The sequence below is a fragment of the Arachis ipaensis genome, chromosome B10, assembly GCF_000816755.2.
Source record: "Arachis ipaensis cultivar K30076 chromosome B10, Araip1.1, whole genome shotgun sequence".
Taxonomy (NCBI): Eukaryota; Viridiplantae; Streptophyta; class Magnoliopsida; order Fabales; family Fabaceae; genus Arachis; species Arachis ipaensis.
Genome location: NC_029794.2, coordinates 16,954,928 through 16,962,845, shown reverse-complemented (window position 1 = coordinate 16,962,845; position 7,918 = coordinate 16,954,928). Strand labels below are relative to the sequence as shown.

The following is a 7,918-nucleotide window of genomic DNA, read 5'->3' as shown; positions in this document are numbered from 1 at the left end:
TTTCGCGGCCCCTTATCTTTATTTTTATGGGACTGATTAGCCCTTGTGCCAAAAAAAATCAATGTTTTTTTTTTACACAGGGGCTAATCAGTCCCATAAAAGTAAAGATCAGGGGCCGAAAATGGTATTTTTTTTTTTGTTAAAGGCCTCGTTGTCCCTTCGAGGTAATTTTCAGGGGCCGGGTTGTGTATTCACTATTTTATTTAAAAATGTTGTCTTAAAATTTTTATATTGCAACATTTTGTAAATGTAGTTTTAGATATAAAAAACAACTATTTTTATGGGTGGCCAAAAATTTTGTTATTTTTGCCTTACTCAAAGACAACTCATAAAAAATGTTGTCTTTGCCTATCTAAGACAACTTTTATTAAATGTTATTTTGAACAAAAGTTACCTTAGGCCAAAAATATTGTAGTGAGTCGTCACCAAGGAAGATAAATATAGCAATTTTGGCAAATAACTGATTAAGTAGAGCTTCAAAAGTTTAATAACAAACAAAACTTTTTAACGAAGGAATAATACATGAGAAAAAAGATAAGAGAAGTGGGTAACACTGTTTTGTTTTGATTATCTGAAATAGTATTTTGTCGTGTCAACTGCGTAAATGATTCTAATACTTTCCAATAAGTGTGCTCTAATAGTATTTCAAACCATTCCATTCAATGCAAATGGTGAATCCCCACAATTTAAGAATATTATATTTAACAACTTGCAAATTTGAATAGAATCAAATTGAATGGTGGTGAAAATGAAAGGCATCTCTATTTGGCGCCTATTCAAGTCAATAATATAAGAGTCCCACTAGGGATCCAATGAGATATTTATACAATAGGTACAATGGGCTGTTTATTAGGCCCAATATGAATTAAAAATAAGAATTAACTCTTTTATCTTAATTCACTAATGCCTGTTCATTTTTTTAACCCCTGATTTCAAAATTTTCCCCAATTCCCCTTTGTTTGAATAGACGGTCACGCTACCCCCCAAACCGCCACTCTCGCCATTGAACATCCCGTCCCCGCAACCGCCGCGTGACCTGTAACATGCCTCCGTGCCTGATCAGCAATTCTCGGGCCAACCTACACCACGTATGTCCTCCGTTGCTGGCAGTAACCACTGGGCACTGTCACGGCTGAGCATCCTCCAATCGAGTAGCCGCCTACAGAGCCTCAGTTGCACGCGACCGCCCTCGCAGGAAGCAACCGCTGCGAAACGTCTCGGCTGAACACCTGGCCACAGCTTTCCCGCGTGTTCTGGCACCCCATTAGCGACGAATCGACCTGCATCACCAAGCATCCTTCGCGCTCACCATCCTGCGTCAGCCGGCAGCTTGGGTCCTCACTCTTGCGTGACCATTAGATGGTTGACGGTCTCGTTGGAGTGACTGCCCGATCTTCGACGTTATACGGTTAGTGGCTTGAAGTCTTGTTCTATGATTCATGTTTTTGCTGTTTCCAGTGGTCGATAATGTTTATTTTGCTAAGTTGTTCGATTTATCACAGTGAAACACTCACTAGCTGCATGTGTATTTTGTTAGAACTTGTTGAATAAAATTCTGTTTTAGATGGTTGCATTTGATTGAATGTATCCGCGGGAAGATTTGCAAAGGCTTGGTTCAAATAAGGCATTTTTCCCCACGCTGTGTGGACCATTGCATGCAATGTTACGTAAACCGGTTGACCATTGTCGATGTCTAGTTGACAATAACTAGATGGGTACTTTTGCATGTTATCGGATGGTTGGTTTCCATCGACGATCACTTATTTGCTTAAATGTTTCTTTTTTTGTGATTTTTTTTTCAAATTTGAAGTATTCAAACTTGGTCATGATATTGAAACAACTGCTTGATTTAATTGTTTGCTATTTTCATTTAAGCTTATTTGGTAAAGTTGGATAATTTAGTGATTTAGCCCAGTTTTGGATTAAGTGTAAGGGTCTCTCTCTTTTTTTGTAATTATTATTTTAGCTTTCCTTTTGATCGGTTATTTTAATTTAAAAAAACTGGTTTGATTTTCTGGGCTTGTTGATTTATGTTATTTATAACGAATTGTGATCATATTTTGTATCATGGCCTTAATATAATGAAGATGGAAATGATGAATGGATTGAGATATTTAGATGAAATAATTGTGGTGGTGATTGGTTTCTGTGATGATCAGTTTTTCTTGGACTGACATAAGAACGGTGTTTTAGGAAAGAAAAAAAAATCACTTGTGTTTAATATGCATCCTCTTCTCTTAGTTCAAGACGTAATTTTTAAGGAACGTGTCAGAGAATTTTTCTTGGCGGCTTGTCCTACGCTTGTTCAAAACTTCAGATATACAACACAGCATTTGAATTAATTCTTCAGTTGATTTTCTTAAGCTGTCAGGTTTTGAGTCTGCAGAATGTATTTAGAATTATCTAATGAATTAAAGAAATAAAGACTATCATATACATCAAGTTCAGCTTCAATTTTTTTTGTTGGAAAACCATGCACATATCTCTATTTTAATCTTCTTCTTGTTCCATTCAAAAAGTAAAACCATGCTCCTTTTTTTTTTAATTATTTTCTCTCTAATCACTGTGATAGTAAATCATTCACTGAACAGGATTCACCCGGTTCATTTTTCTTATATATGATAGCTTTCTTTTTGGGGAAGGGGAAAAAAGGTTTTTTCCTTTTTAGTACTGAGTTGCTGAGTTCTATATGGCTTTTTTTCCAACTCTGGAAAGAAGAGTTAGAAGCTGTCATAGCACTATATTAAGCCTTTCTAACTATTATGTTTTTTGGTCCATTTTTTTTATTTTCCTTGCTTGCTGCACTAATGCTTAGATTTTGAAAAGTTGTAATTGATGTTCCATTTTTATTTTGTTTGAAGAAGTTCAAGCTAGATGTTCACTATCACACATACAACTTACTTAAATTTTATTATGAACATATCACATAAAGAGATTAATTTTCTTATATTTGGTATTAAATAAGTTTATTTAATTATAAAATATTTGGTCCCTAGAGCGTACTCCGAACTCGAATATTCATTCCTGGATCGACATGGTACGGATGGTTACTTCAATATATACCTGGATGGTTGAGTTGCATTTATTACCCTACTGTTTAAGTGTGCCATGTTGTTGCTTTGTGTGAATCTAATTTACTTTTATGGTTGTTGTGTTTATAATTGGAGGAGTCGGTCTCTCAGACCACTTAAATTATTGCTGTGGAAGTCCTTTCTCTTAATGGCTCTTATGATTATTTTTTGTATTAGCATCTGTAATGACTATAAGGTTTTTTTCTCATGTTCTTATAATATTCCTTTGTTAGTTACAAATTGAATAGAAACTTGCATTGCATTTCAGAGGAACTAGCACGAGAAAGTTAGATCACCATTCACGGCACCTAGCACGAGAACGTTGATACAATGTGCCGAAGATTTACCAAATGGGAGGAAGAACAAAGAGAGGAAGAAGTAGCGTAATAGGATTTAACTACTGTGAATTTAATTATCTTAAGTTATTTAAATTACTTACTGCCTAGAGTCTTGGGATTTATTTATGATACATTTGGAGGACTTGTTTCAGTGGATACCTTTTTTTTTAAACTTCTGTGAATCTGTTGGTGTACAGTTGTTCATGCATGACACACCTCCGAGTGAGTCAAAATGACCATCTATTTTGTTTATGAAAGTAAACATCCAGTTACGTACTGAACCGAACACCTGGTTTGTTATGTCTTAGAACAGGGATATCTCTTTCATATTTTCATATTTGACTTGAATCTGTTATGTGTGGGCAACATGATCAGTGTTCATGACACAAGATCCAATGATTCCTTTGGAATGAATGATACAGGTAGCATGAGTTGAATAACACGAAGAATAACCATCCACGAATACTATGAAGGTGAACATCCAATATCATACAGAAACAAACATCCAACATAAATGTGTAAAAATAACAATGTAATTACTTTCTAAGACGACCATCAGCTAAATACCAAAAGACCATGTAAAAAACAATATAAAACTTGTAACAAATTGGATAACCATGATAGTCAGATTCAGCATCACTATCAAGCATCAAATAAAACTAAGAATCACTACAAGAAAAAAGGCCTATGGCCACGCTTTTTTCTTGCCACGCTTTAAAAGCGTGACCAAAAGTGGTCAATGGCCACGCTTTTGTGAGGGTGGCGATTGAATAGAGATTTGGCCACGTTTTTTCTTGCCATGCTTCAAAAACGTGGCGAAAAGGGTCAACGGCCACGCTTTTTGAAGGGTGGCAATTGATTAGAGAAACGGCCACGTTTTTTTTGTCACGCTTCAAAAGCGTGGCCATAGAGAGAAAGAGGGACGTTTTAAAAGCGTGGCGACAGAGTTTCATTACGGCCACGCTTCAAAAGCGTGGCCATATCCTGGTACTCTTTTGGCACGCTTTAAAAGCGTGGCCAAAAGGTTTTTAAAAGAAAACCCTAATAACCCGGCCCCCAACCCAGTAACTCCTGAATCCTCCTAATCACCCTCAAACTTGGCCAAAAGCTTCGATCCGGACTCTCGCACTCTCAACTCTCACCGTCACTCTCATGAATGGCAACCCTGGAAGAGCTCAGATCTCCGCCGTCACCAGCACCGCCGCCCTCACTGCGCCGTTAGCCTCCCCTCCGCCTTGTCTCTTGTCGCCTCTGCCCTAGCATCCAACAGCGTCAGCGTCATTAGCCTCTCACTGTCTCCTCGTCGTCTCCTTGTCGTTTACGCGCCAGCGTCGTCGTTTCGCCGCTCTCCTGCCATCTTCCTGCTCTGGCCACCATTGCTTTCCTTGTCGTTCGTGTTTGGACAGAATGAAAACGGTAATGGAAGAAAGCGAAGAGAAGGACGGTGCTTCAGTGTGTGTGTGGCGGTAGCTCCTCACTCTTCAACCTTGTTTCTCTTTTCAATTTCTCTCAGGTAACGCTTCTTCCTCTTCGCCGTTTCATAATAAATATCTTATTCCCAATACTGATAGTAAAGCCAATTACTGACACTAATTACAAGATATATTTCCCAGTTTAATTTGCACTTTAATACATTACTTTCAGCAATTGGAAAAATGTTTTGAGATTTACGAAACTATTATTCATTTGTGCGTGGAATATTCGTGGATGAGTCCAATATTTACGCTCTCATTTGAATGACTCTGCCATGTGGTTGAGAAAAGTTCTGACCAATTATATATATAGCACACACAAAAAAAAGTACACTAGAATTACAATTTACAACTAAAAAGATTGGGTCGTGACAATACTCTGCAAAAGGTATTCAAGCTACTAAAAAAGGAAAATAAACTAACTTGACTTTGGTGAAAATGAAATGAATAATGCACATGATATACATCAGTCGCAGAAAATTGCTAACTTGACTTTTAGCATTTTCTTTGCATGGAACCTTGCAGGAAATAGTTGATCATGAAACCTCCAAGATGACAAGTTAGATATATTTTGCTAGTTGCTACACATTTTCAAGTTAGTTGCAAGTTGCACTAGATTATTAAATGATTAACTAAGTGGTAAGATGTGAAATTTAACTGTTTTTCGAAATTTCATTGATGTGTGCAGACTCATAAAATATATGAAACTGGTGCCCCCTAGATGTCCAATTATAGTTAAGTATATGGTTTTAAAAAATCATTTAAAACAACTTGATTTTGGATAAACCAAATTGATTCTACCCTTATTAACACTTACAATTAGTAGTGGGGGGAAAAGGCATTCAAGAAGCTGCAATTCTGGATGTCTTAGCGCTGGGTTATGTGGCTGTTGGACACCTAAAAACTGTTGCTTCTCTGTTGAATGTGGTATGTTTTCCTTTTTATCCAATTTTTCCATTTCTAAGTATTTGTTTTTACTTTCGATTTTGTCAAATTTATCATGGTTTTAGTCAATGAATCTTTCTCTAAGTGTTGTTTATGTATGTTCAACTTTAATTTGTGGGAATTGGGAATTGTTTCTTTCATTAACTGTTCTGTTTCTTTGTTTATCAGTGCCTTGTATTAACTCCATCTTGTGAAGGCAGAGAAAGCTAGAAGATACATTCCAAGAGAATTCAAATTGGCTGAAGCTTTTGGGTAGGTCAAATATTGTAATTTCTCTCTTTAGATTATAAATGCAGCAATTCTTTTATGGGTTTGAGTCTTTATACAATTTGTAAATATTGAATCCAAAAAATGTCGTCAGTTTAGAAGACTAACTGTTTCTGACGTGAACTCAGGGATATTTTTGTTTGGTTAATTTTCAAGACTGGTAAAATCATTCTAAAATCTTTTGAATTTTGATAGGACTTGTAAATTATGTTAAACTTTGAAATTAAACAGAGGCTGCAATAATTATTACTTGATACAGAAACACTTTGGGTGGCTTCTTTCTAGCTAGCTATGAGGACAGTCCCGCCGGTGTCTTTGACGAGGTACGGTTCTGTTTTCATTCTTACTCTTTTATCTTTTTGTTTTCTTCATTGTTATGTCTTTGGTCGGTGATTGTCAGCATTTTCATTATTATGTTCTGTGAAAAGGAAATGAAATCATTTTGCTGATGTTGGTGTTATTTTTTTCAGCTCCACCAAACATTGCTGGGAATCATTCTGATAGGGGGATATTGAGCTCGGTTATGTACTTGTTGGGCACAAGGTTGTAAGAAAAATATAAAATACAGAAAATGAGGGACCCTGACGTGATCTTGAGACCCCAGACCTGCTATTAATTTTCCATTGCTTTTGTAATTATACATGCGTTTTGCTTAGTTAGTGAATTTCGGCTGGATAGGAGGTTGAAGGGTTTTTTGTTACTGAAAAAACCTGGAAAGTTTTGTATAAGGATTAATGTATAAAATAATTATACCAAAAATTGTCACTAATTATTGTTTAATTTATCTTGTAATAAAAATTGCATACTATATTTATAGGTTTGGTAATACAAAAGGATTGAAAATAAAAAAAAAAATTTTTTTTTTTAAATTTGACAAGGCTATCGCCACGCTTTTAAAGCGTTGCTGTATCTCTCTATCGCCACGCTTTAAAAGCGTGGCCGTATCTCTCGCTATCGCCAGGCTTTAAAAGCGTGGCCATATCTCCTGCTATCGCCACGCTTTAAAAGCGTGGCCGTATCTCCTGCTATCGTCACGCTTTAAAAGTGTGGCTGTATCTCTCTATGGCCACGCTTTTTAAGCGGGGCAATCTGCAAAAGCGTGGCAAAAAATAAAGCGTGGCGATAGGTCACCAAAAGCGTGGCGATAGAGCAACCGCCACCCTTTGATAGGCCACCCTTTCAAAAGCGTGGCAGTAGCTCAAAAAGCGTGGCGAAAAGCTATCGCCACGTTTTTTTCAGCTTTTCGCCACGCTTTAAAAGCGTGGCAATAGAGCTGTTTTCTTGTAGTGAATCCAAGAATAACCATCCACGTTCACAACAAAAGTGAACATCCGATCACATACAGAAATGAACATCCAATGTATCTCAAATAAAGATAATTATGTATTCACTATCTAAAATGACCCGCTACGTACTGAATGACTAGTTAGTATAGCATAAAGTAATTTGTAACAAATTTAATAACCTTACTTGTAAGATAAAGAATTACCATAATGTCTAATCATAATTATATATATATATAATTCATTGAAATTAATCAAGTAAAATGGTTCATTCCGACCAAAGTAAAATGGTTCATTGAAATAAATCAAGTATAGATTCTTGCAATAACTACATACAAACCTGAAAACTATATCTTTATAACATAATCCCACCCTCTTCATCTACCCTTGATAATAAATGAATACCAATCGAAACTATATATACATCGAGATGAAAAATAAACGCAAGCGCACCCATGTCCAACATATTCTAACTTTTGCCAAAAGAAGTTAACAAAGACATGAAGTTACCAACTTGTTGGCTCATTCTGGCCAACAGGATT

At 36.3% G+C, this 7,918-nt stretch overlaps 1 long non-coding RNA gene across 1 annotated transcript; it reads left to right on the top strand.

The window, feature by feature from the left end:
- Positions 5,711–6,425, top strand: LOC107624381. The gene is made up of 3 exons (XR_001616864.2): positions 5,711–5,808; positions 5,995–6,078; positions 6,353–6,425. It is a non-coding gene; the product is annotated as an uncharacterized LOC107624381 (long non-coding RNA).